The sequence below is a fragment of the Hermetia illucens genome, chromosome 3 (assembly GCF_905115235.1).
Source record: "Hermetia illucens chromosome 3, iHerIll2.2.curated.20191125, whole genome shotgun sequence".
In the NCBI taxonomy this organism is placed as follows: Eukaryota; Metazoa; Arthropoda; class Insecta; order Diptera; family Stratiomyidae; genus Hermetia; species Hermetia illucens.
In genome coordinates this window covers 26,705,776-26,720,968 of record NC_051851.1, presented here as the reverse complement: position 1 = coordinate 26,720,968, position 15,193 = coordinate 26,705,776, and the positions used below count along the sequence as shown (strand labels likewise).

Sequence of the window (15,193 nt, the reverse complement as noted above, 5' to 3'; positions counted from 1 at the left end):
GTTACAATTCCGTCACAGTGTTAAGCCGCCGAAGCTGTGGGGAAGTTGGAAGCAATAATCAAGTGTGTGGTCGATAACCGCCAGGGGTGAGCGTGCTGTTCATCAAAGTCATCAGAGTCACTAGGCAATCGAAAAGATACACAGAGCAAACATCATAAATATGTATTTTGCCGGCATTTTATTTTCGTGGAGCTTTTTTGTTGGCTCGATCAGGTGCTAACATTGAAGTCAGGTTGTTGTTGTTTTTGAATATCGCGAATATCGGTGACGTCTGGAGGCCCGTCTTTCGATAGAGTGGGTGACAAGGTTGGACTTGGGAAAGATCTTGAAAAAATGTTGGGAAAGCTACGTGGTGATAGTGATTTCGTTTAAAAATAAATCGGAAGAACGTAAGTGGCCAAGTTCATTTTCTATTCTTAAGTTCAAATGGTCAGATGTTTCCATATCTCTATAGATGTTTCTTGACTATGTGTATCTTCAGCTTGATTATGATCACAAGCTTTCACCGAAGTTGTAAACAAGGAAAAAAGGCAATTTAGAAGTGATATATTTTTTTTGAAATGTGTTCCATGAAGAGCAACTTATGTTTTCACTTGCTGTTGTTCCTTTAGACAATTACTTCCAGTCTAGAAAGCTTTGTGTCTCTCTTATATATATTAACAAGTTTTGTTGAGGTACTTTTTACAAATTCTGATATCTGATAACATCCACTGCTGGCCACCCTCTGGCTCTGGAAACATAGCACTTTATACTCCACAACATATTCCTAACGATCACCAAAACTATGTAAATTTTTCCTGATCGCAACTTTATTAAAATCGGAAGCATTTGCACCAAAACTTTCAAGTATTGAAGATTTCGTTATTTGTGGAAAGGAAAGCCTGGTTGTTTTCCGATATATTATTGAATTTATTTAAATCCGGAGACCTGTTATTTAGGGTCAAGGCAGATTTAAGATGAATATTTCCTGAAAAGTAAACGAAGTTAGATTGAGGGACTCTGGAATGTATTCCTTCACTTCCAGCGGCATTCTACACCGAAAGGCGTCATTACAATCGTCATAGGTGATCTAGATGCCAAGGTGAGTGCTGGTACCATCTTGCCCGGACATGTGATGAGAAATCACGGTCTTGTCGTCTAATAATAAAGATGAAAGGTTTGCAGCTGCTTTCGCCGCCTGGTTAGTGGTGGCAGATTTCTTCGAGCACAGAGCCTGGCATGATGTTAGTTGTTTTTTAGCTGATGAAATCGACCAAAATCCGGAGTTTTCCTCTAGGCCACTTACGCTGGCATCGAGAGGAATGGTAACCTGGGACTTGGCGTTGCTTCGACCATCCGAAACCGACCGCTCGTTTCTCAGGTGCTGCTTCGGCCACATCCCGAAAGGACCTCACAAGAAGTAGCTGACAGAAAAAATGAAGAGGCAATAAACATAAAGGTTTGAAGGTTCTATTGATTGCTGCAACTGGTAGCGATCGTGGCTTGAACTCCGAAACCGTGACAAAACAAGGGAAGTGTATTGTGCACCGAAATAAACGAAAATTTACTGTAATCCTGTTCACGGAAGCAGAAACTGCTCTAAAAAATAATGATTTCAAAATCGTACATTGTACCACGAAAAAACTTGCTGGTGTCGGGAAATGTTTCGATGGTTTGTTCGGGGACGTTTACGGTAGGTTCTTCATCCGCCTCCCAGGAATTGCGTGCGAACGGGTCGCTTACTATACAAGGAGTAATGTCGCCAAACTGCCCGAGTTAGTAATTCTGACTCTAGCTGGCTGTATATTTACATCCTAGGTAGTTGCCTTAAAAAGCCTTTCGGTGAAGAGCGAACCGCGAGTGACCGGTACATGTCGGGGCAAACTAGGAGCCCTCGGAGCTGGCAACAGCTCTCTCTCTCTCAACGTCAGCGGGGTGATATTAGTTTAGCTGGTAGTTGTGGCGTGTATCAGAAGCTAGCCCCTTCGGAACCCTGGTCTGGTAGTACCCATCGAACCGGTATTAGTAGGTAGCGTCGCCCCGAGTGAGCGCTCATCCGTCTGTCAGTTTCGGGATAAGCTAAATGTAGGAGGTAGGAGGAGGTAGAGGTAGAGCTTTGTCTTCAGGGGTACAACCGTTCTTGACTATTGCGTCTCGTCCCTTGCAAACGTGTGTTATTAAAATTTCCATGGAGAAGAAAGAAACCATAAAATACACAAAATACACGATAAAATAGAAAAGCAGGCGGAAGAGTCGACTGCATTTGGGCGCTGTACGTAAATGCATCGAACACCGCCGTTCCTAGCAGCGAAAGATGCAGCAAGGAGATAAGCACCCAACGGTACATCGAAACGCTCAAATAAAAAGTCCTGCAATGTTCCTTTTCCAGAAAAACGCCTACCGAAAATCGCTAGAAATGAGCAGATGGATTCAGACATAAGTCAAGTTTGACCCCGATCGACTGACCTTGTCGAAGCCGAAGAGGAAAGGCTTATCAGTGAACATGCGGCAGTAGAGAAGCGCATGCTTTTGGCAACATGGCCAGTAGGGAAAGACGCGCGAAAAACAGAAACAGCCGCACTTTCCGCCGAATTGCAGACAGTTCCCTGCAAAGCAAACTGGTGAAAAAGCGGAAAGAGGTAGACGCGTCTGAAGGAGACTTTATACAAGTAGCTTCTACGGCTCCAATAAAAAAGAAGGCGAAGAAGGACAAAAGGAAACCACGCAACATCGCCATAAAACCGCCTGTCCAAAGTCAAGACGATTATGGATCGTAAATTACCAACGGTAATGACGAGGAAACAAAGGACGACCAGACAGCTTGCTCATTACCCCGACGGAAGGCAAGACATTTGTGGAAGAAGATAATGGTGCAGAAGTGTTTTCCATACGGAAAGTGAAAGCTGGTGGAATCTTCGTTGAATTAGGCATGAAAATAACTAACAAAAATATATTCGGCGAGACGGTCAAGGGGCTACTGGAAAAGAAAGCTTTTGGCTCCAGTTTAGATACTGTGTGCTCTTTTGTAATCCGATATCTTGGTAGTGGTATCCCGTCTTCAGGACGGAACTGGAAAGTCACATGATCCGCATCCTACATGGTTCCCGAGTTGCTAGCGCAGTTTGCTACAGATGTAAAAGCTGCTCCTGTGCTAATCAACGCACAATGTCTGTATTAAGACCCTGCTTCATAGGCAGGTACCGCCGCCATCTGGCTTGCCCAATGTCAAAGGGATGGCTTTGTTTCGATTCAGTTTTTATGGATAACATTTTTTACGGTTTATCTAACATCGGATGAGACGATGCCGGACTTTCGCCCAGGCTCTGGAAGATTCGTTGAAGCACTTAGAAGAGGTATAGTCGCGCTGAAAGGCTGGAGTAGTGGCATTGTCGCTGAAATTGTCGTAACTTTTTTCATTCGATGGACCCCATCCTTGATAAACTTTCTATGTACTGATGGACGGTGCTAGTTGTCCTGCGAAAGAATATAGGCTCCGCCGTTCGGTGCACTGTTTATACGCCCGAGAGGAGGGAAGCAACAGAATGGCAGAGAAGCGATTCCTTGGTTTGGGTACTTATCCTCAAGGCAGTTCGACTTTAGAGCAGGCAGATCCACGGTCGGTTCATCGATCTGAAGTACATAACCACCGATCTCAACGGGTAGTACTCCTCGTAACGATTGATGTCAGAAATTCCTCCAATTAATTAAATTAACATCGTCGGGATACTGATTTATTTCCTCCCTGCCGCTTCTTCGCAAGCGCTCTAACCTTCGAAGCTCCTTCTGAATACAGCTTATGGTGCCGCTAACTGCATTCCATATTTTTCGGGATTCGAGTATTTGCAGAATGATCGTCTCCACTTGGGAGGGTCTTCTTAAGGGAAGTTCACGTTGTTCCTGCTCACTATCATATCTCGGGCATACGAATATTACTCCCTTTATGAGATTATCCCAATATTCCGCCCGCACATGGTAATTTATCACGTTCCAGAGAAATAGGTCTAGCATTGGTCCTTGAGGCACTCCGTCGGTTACAAAATAAGAATAAAAATAAACCACTTCGGTTTTGCTTTTATCGCCGCCTTCAAAACTATGTTTACCTCCATCCTCTGTTATAGTTGGAATATACTTTTGGGTGTTCTCTTTCGACGGTAATAGTGCATTTACTGTGCGGGGCCCTACTCCTTTTCATTTTAACCATTACCGATCTATAGGCTTGTCATAACTGATCGATGTTGGCCTCTTTGCATGCCATCTGGGCCCGGAGATTGATATGTGGAGAAGCTGTTTATAGTCCAGTCGATCTTATCCTCGGTAATTACCGATTTGATAGTCTCGCACGGCTGGGGTGACCGCAAACCCTCCAAGCCGACAGTTCTTGTATGGCTGCCAATATTTATGTCTGTAGCAGTTGCTGTAAATTTCATTCTACCACGGTGGCAGTGTCTTCTTGCTGTATTAGGTTGATATCAAGGACCTCCTCCCAACCGTCACAGTTCTCCGAGCTGGGGAAATGGAAGGTTGGTGTACTGTCCGTGTTACATACCGATAGATTTGAAGTAATAATAAAATCAAAGAATGACTCACCTCTTGTTGATTTCCGAGCTGCCCCAAAGCATATGCCTCGCATTGGGGTCGCAGCCTATTAACAGGTTGGCCTTCTTTGTTGCTATTGCGTTCGTCAAATGTTGTTGTCCTCCTGGTGGAGTTGATCGGTCGTGAGCCATATAAGCCGATGAAATATATACGTTCTCTGTCCCTGCCTGCTCCAGTTTGACCACGACTAGGTCGCTGGAACTCAGGTTCGGACACAGAAAAGCGTGTAGACACTTCCTCGCGAGGATACATGGTCTAGGTTCGTCCTGATCAGCGGCTCCTGTGCTGTGGAATTAGTTAAAATATTTGATTTGGAGCCCTTTGGTGGTTCAGTCGCGTCTGACCCAAGCGTGCGATGTCGATATCTTCTTCTAGGAGGAAGACAAGCAGATTAACCGAGGCGCACTTCGAGTGCTGCAGATTTATCTGCGTTACCCTCAGCATTATCTGCTTGCGTGGGGGGTTGGCCAGTCCCCGTCGGACTGCCGATCCTCATCTCCTCCAACAGCTCGTTGGCGGCGTCGATTGGATTTAGGTCGTCGTCCCGTTTTGCGGAGGGGAATACTTTTATCTTTGGGTTCCTGACTCCGGACCGCACTTTATAGTCGACCTTTTCCAGTGCCTCCAGGCACCTCCGTTTATACGGAGTAGAAAAGGTTGACTGTTTGTCTAGGGTCCTCCTCCTTGATAACAACCCAGTCGTCCATGGGAATCCTGGCGTTTTGAAGGCGCAGTGATTGGACGAGCTTGTTCTTATCCATGCGGATCTTCGGCAACCAGATGCGTGCAACCGGTCTCCCGGGAATCTCGTCGTAGGGGATGACATTGAGCTTTACTTCCCCCCCAGGCGTCGCTGATCTTAGCAACGTACGAAACGAGAAAGTCCCTAGAGAATCGTACCTCACAAGCTATAACATGGAATCCACGGACCGCATTAGAGGAATCAAAACAGGGGATGGCTTCTATGTGTTTGCCTTCGGCGTTCAGGAGATGCTCAATGACAATCTCCGACAGCCTGGCCATAATACTGGTCCACACCTCCGGCGCTAGTTTGTCGCTGACGGAATTACCATTCGCCACTGCCCCACGTAAGTGGTACCTGGCCACGTAGCTGAAGGGTTTCGCAGTTCGTGGCTCGTCGGCTGGCTGTTGCCGCGTAATTTTCTTCAGATGCTGCTTAGCGTCCGAGCTTTTGCCCACTCTGCTATGCTTGTGATCTTGTTCGACCTTATCTTGAGATCGATTGCATTTCAGAACGATGGGCTTTGCCTTCTTCTCGCCTGACAGGCGTTTGCTGTTGTATTCGTCAATAATCGCCTGGTATTTAGCGAAGTTTTTTCATCCCGCTCGTCGACAGTACCGGCCAGCAATTTTGCTGAGAATATGCATGGGGTACTGGTTCTTTAGCAGGACACCAGTGGAACCTCGCTTCTTAGTTGGTTTCCGGTGACTGACGTTCTTATTGGTCTTTACTTTTGAGGGATGCCCCGACGTCGAGGGTTTCGGATTAGGAGTAGTATGTACTTGTTATACACTCAGCTTGACGACAGTAGATTCCAGGTTGGAAATCACTAGTTCGTGTGTCGCCTCGCACCGGGAGGTCCCTCTGATTGGTTTCAGCACAGCGGTGCTACGTCTGGCATCGAGTGTACTGTTCTCGACGACTACTATATCCTGGATGGATGCCAACAGCTCTTCCCCCGATGATGCGCCTGGCATCACCTCCTCTTCGTTGGTTTATTTATTTTTAAAATTGAGTCCATGGTCCCACGAGTATTCCAGGAATAATTTCAACTCTGGCTAGTCCGGCCACCAGGGTAAGGGTCTTATTTGAAACTGAAAGTGCCCAAGTTATTCAGAGTTCGCGTACTAAAGACCGAGGTCCCCATTGGAAAAGCCTACTCCCAGCCCGACCCTACACACTCTTGGTCCGTCCGAAGATGGTTTCCAGCGGCCACCGCGAGGAGGTCGTGTGGTCACTTGCGGAATTATGCAACTTTAACCTGAAGTATAATTAGACCAGGTCGCCAACAAAGCTATAGTATTATAGATCAAAATTGTATTTCTCCCGGAAATTTAATTCAGCTTAATGGGCTCGCCAAACAGAAAGCGGACTGTCCGGTCCGTGCCGTAGTCCTTCGCGGGTAGGTGATGTCAAACAGCACGCGGACGGTTTACAGTGGAATAGTTTTATTCAAAAAGTTGTTGAATGTACACCGCTGCGAATTTCGTTTCCAAGATGATGTCTAATGAAGAAGAATGTTTATTTTTTTTCTGTATTCATTTTTCCTGTCCGTCGCGAACTCTGTAATTTTTCACAACGTGCCCACACTCCGCCGCGGACAAGACTGGTTATGGTTTTCAACTTGTTTACTGTTTTATCGTGAACACAAGTATCCATGAAGGCATGGGGTTCGAACTCTGGGCAAGGGATTGAGAAGCTGACACTTAGCCAATTCATCCGTATATATGGTTGCCATTTACCCCCTCATTTATCACGCCATCGTTCGCGGATACCTGAAATGCAATTCAGCTTCCCCCGCGACTTGTTGAGATATCTGTACTCCTTCCTTACTGTTTTACGCCAAGGGGGCAACCCACCTGTCGGCCATCTTGGGAGAGTGGATTCCACTGTATGTCGTAGCTAGTCAAGCAATTATCGCCCATTCTGAATGAGTGATCCTCATTTCCGCCTTCCGATCACATTGCGTAAGATTGCCAGGCCGGTGTTCCGACCAAGTTCCTCCTTTGTAATTATATCAGGCTAGTGTACTCCGATGATATGACGCAGGCAGTCGAAGACATCGACATTTTTTGCCTTTTCAACTCCCTCTGCTCATCCATAGACGCTATCGTTGGTTAATGATGATGCCGCTAGTCCCGGTGTAGCCGGTTGGAAATAGTTCGTTGCAGTGCCGGTATTTGATGTTGATCGTTTGAAGGACGCCTTGTTTTGACATGAAATTCCCGGAACATTAGTGTATCCCGCAGTTTAGTAACGGTTTTGATTGATAACTTAGTTTCCTTACTGAGCGTGAGGTAAAGTATGAAGTATTTTATCCTCGCCTGTCAGTTGGAAGTTGTTGGGAAAATTCGGAATCGTTGCTGATTAGGTCCTGTTCGAACTCCATGTTATCACCTGGGGTATTGTCAGAAGGAGCGAAGAAAGAGAAATAGAGATATGTGGGCCTATGAGGCTGAATGCTTGTGGTCTCATGGTCCCCGCGGGTATTTGAATGACAAGGCAAGCTTCCGGATAAAGCGGTCAATAAAAATCAAAAAACCTTCTTGGTTTGATTCCGAAATGATTGGATGCGATCTGGTTACTTTCATAAGACCTCAAAAAACTCAATGGCAGTCGAAGCTGTTCGCTGACAAGACTTACTATCAGAACCTTTTCGTCACTGAACAATATTTATTTTACTTGTAAGAATTATCCTTTGGTCCATGGGAAAAGAATCCCATTTGACTCCATCATGACGGATATAGAATGGGATGATTTGATTGGCATTTTTTGATGCTCGTTTCTAAAGCTCTCAGCCTAGGATCTTCATCGAGTCTTCCTGTAATATCGGAAACCCCTAAATATTAGCTTTCAAGCTCACAGAAGTTCATGAGTAAATCCATCTTTCTGTATCACACTTTCACTGATAAATATTTATTGTATCACGTTCTCTTATCAATCAATCATGAAATTTAATCAGACTCTTGAAAACAATGAAAACATTATTTACCTAACTCTATTGCTTGGGGTTGCCTTAGTGTCGTAGATAGTATGAAGTTCAGATAGTGATAGTCAGTTTTTCCTTTGAACCTAGATTACTTACACTATTTGTTTGCTGAATGAATATTCATCGCTTATCTGTTGCCACCATCCATAAATTCGTAAACATGTTCGATAAAACAAATTAATGTATTAACGAAACATATTTATCGGGCTCAATTTAGTTTCCTGATAAAGCTGCACCAATTACTCCAGCAGTCTATTGTAGGTTTTATTTGAGTAATCGAAAGGGGCCTTGTTTTTACAACAAAAAGCCTTATATCTGGTTATTTATAGAGTTACCTTGTGATCATTGGAAAGCAGTATCAGATAAAGCTTCTGGAGAGATTACCGCTCAAGAGGGGTCAACTCTCGCTAGTGAATCAACGGGGTTGATTTTAACGTCAATCACATCACATCTTACGTCTCTTCTTTAAAAAAAAAACACTCTCAGGACTCCCAGCAACCTCAACAAAAAACACCTAGTATTATTTTTAACTGAAAATCCTTTCCTTTGAAAGGATAAATTCAACCAGACAAATTGGCCGGAATAACGTCTGCATATTGTGCCAGCAAAACTCCTGACATTAAATCTCATTAATAAATTGTCAAGCGTAATAATTTCTGGTTTAACTAAAGTTCTGTAACCTCATCACGGAAATAATAGAATACACAACTTTTATCGTTTACCGAATCTGATTTGGATAATACAAGAGAAACGAGAAACTTTCTCTTTTCAAATTCAAAATTACAAACCAACAGAATATCCTTGTATTTGAGTAGCGGTCATGTTAAACTCCAGCAAGGAGAACTTTTTGAATAAATTCACAAAACTATTTAATGGTGTTTAGGTGGTTTTACTTTTCCGGTGAAATTCAATGGTGTAATTGTTCATAATATGGTAGTGGGGGAGTTCCTAGTTGGGGGTTTGTATCCACCGAGTTAGTGACGTTAGAGGAACATTTTCTATGGATGGGAATTTTAAGGAAATTGTATGCATGTTTATTTTTCAGGTATATTTTTGTACAAATAAACATCATAAGAAACTCACAAATTCTTTAAATAAAACCTTTCACGTAACGTAATGTAGATGACGTCAAAAACGCGTTTCGTGTGCGAATTCAAAAACAAATCTTCTCTCAGTATTTCGTTGATAGCCAAGGTCGTAATGTTTTTTCTTATGTCCGTACACGGAAGTGGAAAATCTTGCGCGAACGTCGGAGTTAGAGCGTGTGTGAGATTCGCACTCACTGAAAATGACACCTGGTCTCTCCAGCCCCAGTCTCACGGAACCACGATTTACTTCGCGGAATGGATTTGCCTTTAAGCACTCGTGCTTCCGCTCGTTTCTGCTTTCCTTCTTATTTCTTCTTTCAGCAACTTTTTCTGTATTTTGACAATTGCTGGGGAAAGCATAAACCAGTACTCCTTCAACCTTAGCATCTCTGTAACTATATTTTCCGGACTCACGCTCTTACTTAGCGCTTGATTCAGATTCCTCCTCTCTATTGCATATCTTCGGCAGTGAAATATTATCTCTGAATCCTCCGGTATGCCACCGCATCTGGGACAATCGCGGCGAATCACCCAACTCAAAGCAGTGCAGAGACTCTGTAGTAACCACCTTGTCTTGTGAGGAGCTGAGTGGCGTGATAGTTCGTCTTTCGTTTTTCCGCTGGAGTTATATCCTAGGAATGAGCCAGCGTCGTTCCATCTGTATTACCAACGATCATACAACTCTGATCAGTTTTCTGCACTCTCCTCTATACATCTCGCATGATACATCAGTCATTTCTTTCGCCACAATGTCAACTGGGATCATGTCCGCCACCACCAGTATTGCCTCGTCTGACGTGGTTCTAAAAGTGCTGCAAACTCTCAAAGCCATCCACCGGTAAACTGAATTCATGTGCTTCCTTCTGCGAGAGTTTGAAAGCGTCTCCGCCCACACAGTTGACGCGTAAAGCACAATGGATCGCGCCACTCTGGCTAGAAGCAATCTTTACCATTCACTTTTACAGTATTGTTGTCTTTACGGTTCGTTATTAGGACCACTTCCGTTTTTTCATCCGCCTAGTTCAGTCCAACGCTCTTTTGCCAGATTCACCACCATGTTTATTGTATACACCGTAGAGTGCGCGCGCCGAAACCCATACTGGTGCTCCGATGAGCCGTTGCTGCTTTCGACGATGGGTACCAGTCTGTTAGAAATCACTCTCTCCATCATTTTCCTCATTGTATGCAAAAGACAGATCGCATGATATGATGCTGGATTTCCGAGTGGTTTATTGGGTTGGGGAAGCAACAACAACTTTTGCTTTTTCCACTGAGCAGAGAATATATGGGTCACTAATTATAGCCACATCAATGTTTTTCGCGTGGATGTTTTCCGAGACCCAACACCGCCTGGCGATAGTTGAAGTTGATTTGTTTCAACCTTGCCTATGATTTGCGTAGAGAGTTCTTCTGTATTCCGGCCAACTGCTGCTGCCTGCAATGTGTCGATGGTCCATAGTAAGCAATTTGGGTCAGCTTAACCCTCCATGTTGATATGTCCTTCCGCTCTGCATCTTCTGAAATGCTTTGACCTGTCATTCGAACTATTGCATGCGTTGGCAATGTGAGCGAAGGCAACGCTTCAGTGTCACCTGCTCTCTAAACGACACATAACCTTCTACTTGTAGTCCAATAGGGTTGAATTGCTTTTCCAAGCCCTCCCGAACCTCCTCCTTCGTGTTGAATTTGTCTACATAATATATCCTTGGTAGGGCAATCTAAACCAGCGCATGAATGTCTCTGCCATCAAGTTTCGTTGCAAAGCACATCGGACGAATTTGTGCGGTACACGATCAAACTCCTTTTTTAGAACCGGGAAATGAATGTAGTGTTTCTCCATGAGCAACCAAGCGGCATATATTGTGTCAGCAGTCCCGTAGTTCTTAACAAGGCCGGCTGAGTTCACTGCCATTCCCACTATATCCTGAATATCATCATCATCAACAACGGCGCAACAACCGGTATCTGGCCTAGGCCTGCCTAAATAAAGAACTCCAGACACCCCGGTTTTGTGCCGAGGTCCACAAATTCGCCATATGCCATTACTCTATCTCAGGTAGGGTCTGCCTCGTCTTCTTTTTCTACCTTAGAAATTGCCTTTATAGACTTTCCGGGCTGGATCATCCTCATCCATACGAATAAAGTCACCCGCCCATCACAACCTATTGAGCCGGATTTTATCCCCAATCAGATGGTCGTGGTATCGCTCATAGATTTCGTCGTTATATAGGCTATAGAATCGTCCATCCTCATGTAGGGGATCAAAATTCTTCGGAGGATTCTTCTCTCGAACGCGGCCAAGAGAATCCAGGTTTCCGAGGAATACATAAGGACTGGTAAGATCATTATCTTGTACAGTAAGAGCTTTGACCCTATAATGAGACGTTTCGAGCGGAACAGTTTTTGTAAGCTGAAACAGGCTCTGTTGACTGCCAACAACCGTGCGCGGATTTCATCGCCATAGCTGTTTTCGGTTGTCATTTTCGACCCTAGATAGGAGAAATTTTCAACGGTCTCAAAGTTGTAGTCTCCTATCCTTATTGTTTTCGTTTGACCAGCGCGATTCGATGTTGTTGGTTCTTTGGTCTTTGGTGCTGACGTTGCCACTAATCAAGGTTGTTTTTCCCATAATCTCAATATCGTCAGCGTAGGCCATTAGTTGGGTGGGCATGGAGAGGATGGTGCCTCTCGCATTTACATCTGCATTGCGAATCACATTCTCCAGGACCATGTTGAAGAGGACGGATGATAGGGCATCCCCTTCTCGTAGACCGTTGTTGATGTTGAAAGGTGTCGAGAGTGATCCTGCTGCTTTTATCTGGCCTCGCACATTGGTCAGGGTCATCCTAGTCAGTCTTATCAATTTCATCGGGATACCGAATTCTCTCATAGTCGTGTACATTTTTACTCTGGCTATGCCCTCACAGGCGGCTTTAAAGTCGATGCAAAAATGGTGCAACTGATGCCCATATTCCAGCAGTTTTTCCATCGCATGCCGCAGAGAGAAAATCTGATCTTTTGCTGATTTGCTTGCGGTGAACCCTTTTTGATATGGCCCGACGATGTTCTGGGCGTATGGGGCTATCCGGCCTAGTAAGATAGAGGAGCATATCTTATAGATGGTACTCAGCAACGTGATACCTCTATAATTGCTACACTGCGTGATATCCCCTTTTTAAGTATGAGGCAAATAATACCTCGTTGCCAATCGTCAGGCATTGATTCGCTGTCCCACACCTTGAACATTAGTTGATGAACCACTTAGTGTAGTTGGTCGCCTCCATTTTAAGTCGGTAAATTGCACGGACTGCTTCTTCTGTGCTTGGTGGTGGCAGCATTTGTCCGTCTTCAGTTGGCGGGACCTCCTCCTCATCCAACTCGCTGATATTTTGGTTGTTGAGCACTTCATCAATATACTCAACCCATCGCTCCAATATGCGCATTCTGTCAGAAATCAGATTTCCCTCTCTGTCTCAGCAGGAGGTGTGTAGGGCTTCATCCTGCTGACTTGTTGATAAAACTTCCGCGCCTGGTGCGGTCACTTCTTGTACTTTTCGAGTTCACAGATCTTTGGTTCTCCCAGGCTCCCTCCTTCCGTCTGTGAAGTCGCTTCTCGGCTCCACGGAGTTCTTGGTAAGTCTCTGCGCGTGCCTGCTTTCTTTGAGAATGCAACATTACTCGGTATATAGCATTCTTCCCTTCCGTTGTTAGCTCATCGTCGAATCAGCCGTTCCGACTTTTCTTGCGGCTGGAGCCAAGTATGTTTGTGGCCGTATCAATGATAATGCTCTTCAGGTGATTGTGAAGATTATTTGTTGATGCTTCATCTCTAGGGCATCTGTTTGCTGTGGTTATTGCGGCATCCATTACCCCCTCGTAGGTGTTACGGAGGGCTGTGTTGTGAATGGTTCCAGTATTCACTCTCACCTGATTGTCAGAGGGGATTGTAGGTGGTGTTGTAATTCGGGCCCGGAGCACTATGCCAATGAGATAGTGATCTTAGTCTATATGCATATTGGCTCCCCCTATATGTTCCGACATTCATCAAGGCTGAGAGGTGGCGGCGTTCAATCTGCATGTGGTCAGTTTGGTTGAAAGTGGTCCCGTCTAGAGAGGCCCACATATGTTTGTGGACCGCTTTCCGCGAATCAGGCGATAATATAGGACATAATTCCCTCCAAGTTCAACATTGACTGCTTGTATGATCCAGCTGTTATTGGACAGTGGTATCGGACGGCAGATAACCCCAGAATAACCGGTCGGAGAATATCGATGAGCATTGGGCCTCCATAAAAATGCTCTTTTCTCGGATGCTATGCAGGTCGTCGGCCACTTTTTGAAAGGGCGTCACAAGATCTGGTTGACTGCTGAATCTTGGAAAAGGAATCAATGAAAGGAAGAATTTGAAGGTTCTGTTGACCCACTCGAGTTGCGATACCGTGCGAGATTCCTGAATGTTAAGAGTAGCGTGCGCCATGAGAAAAGGGAATTTGTTATTGCGCTGCTTCGGGAAGCGGAAGTTGTCGCAGCTTGCAATAATTTCAGAAGTGTACATCCCATCTCGAAAGAACTTGCATGTGGTTGCAAACATTTCGATGGTCTTTTGAGGAACGCTAACAGTTGACAGCTCATCCACTATAACGAGCAGCTTAGGAAGTGAAGGAACACTTCACCATGATTCTTAACTGTATATCGCGAAGTTCCTCCTCTTGTGGATGAAATGGAAATCCTGGGGATCTAACAGTGGAAGAAGGGGATGATCGTTAAGATTCCAAAGAAGGGCACCTGTTTTTTTGTGTGAAAATTGAAGAGGTATCTGCGTCTTTTCTGCCGTCACAAAGTAATCCTGGAACGCATCAAAGAACGACAGAGAGCCGGCTGGTTACCACTTTGGATCCTCCTGCCTTGACCACTTCTACACTCTACGGATCATTTTCGAACAGTGCACGGAGTTTAGACTTTCGCTCGCCCGGGTCTTTTTGCTATGGCTTTTACTGAAACTTATGCGCTTTGTTCTTGAATTTCTGTGCGGTTTTTCCCCACATCACGTAAGTGCTAATGCGAATGAATTGTTTCTCCTCGTCAAATATTCGGATAATCTTTACCCCAGTTTACTGTGCGACAATCGCTATTGTATCCTTTATTTAAATGTGGTATGGATTTTTTGTTGTCCCTGGAATGACGGTGTTCTATCGAAGGTAGTCTATGCGTCCGTTGCTTTTCAGGTGACGGGATTCTAGGTTTCCAGCTTGATCACTAGTTGAGTTCTTTAATATTCTGGATACCTTAAATTTGTGTTTAATGGTTCGAGGGATTTGTGAGTCCGCTATTCACTTGACGTTGAACCGGATCAACCAAAAAGAAACTTTCTTCCTCTGTCTCTGGGTCATGGACCCCTTTATTCTGGGCTAGAGACCAAATTCATACCAAAATACCTGACGGTTTCGTCAAGGGCAGATGCAATTCATCAAACGCTGTCTCACCTCTACCCTGGGAGCAACGTGATCGAAGTGGTTGTTAGGTGCTGTTTGCCCCCTTATATAGAATTCATAACATGACAGGTGAGGCAGCGTCTGATGAGTTACTTCTGGCCTAGACGAAACCATCGTCCATTTTTGCTTGAATACCTCGTTTTCTACTTCCAACTAATTAGGGGCTTCTAACTCTTTCACCATGTTTCGAAGATGCCAGTGAAGGACAAAAATCTGTTGGTTCACTTAAAAAGTAATCGGTATTCGTCGGGGTTGTTTGGATTCAAGACTACCACTTTGCGGTCTTTGTCTATAGAAAAAAAACCCC

General features: G+C 44.7%; 1 protein-coding gene across 3 annotated transcripts in view; it reads left to right on the top strand.

The window, feature by feature from the left end:
- The window catches only part of LOC119650783 (elongator complex protein 6), a 46,280-nt gene that overhangs the window by 13,494 nt on the left and 17,593 nt on the right, over window positions 1–15,193 (top strand). The window contains exon 1 of one of the 3 annotated variants that reach the window (XM_038053897.1): window positions 7–389. The exons of the other annotated variants lie outside the window; for them this stretch is intronic. The gene's annotated coding sequence lies outside the window, so the exon portion shown is untranslated. Of the gene's footprint in view, window positions 1–6; window positions 390–15,193 lie in introns of those variants that run through there. 3 annotated transcript variants of the gene reach the window in all.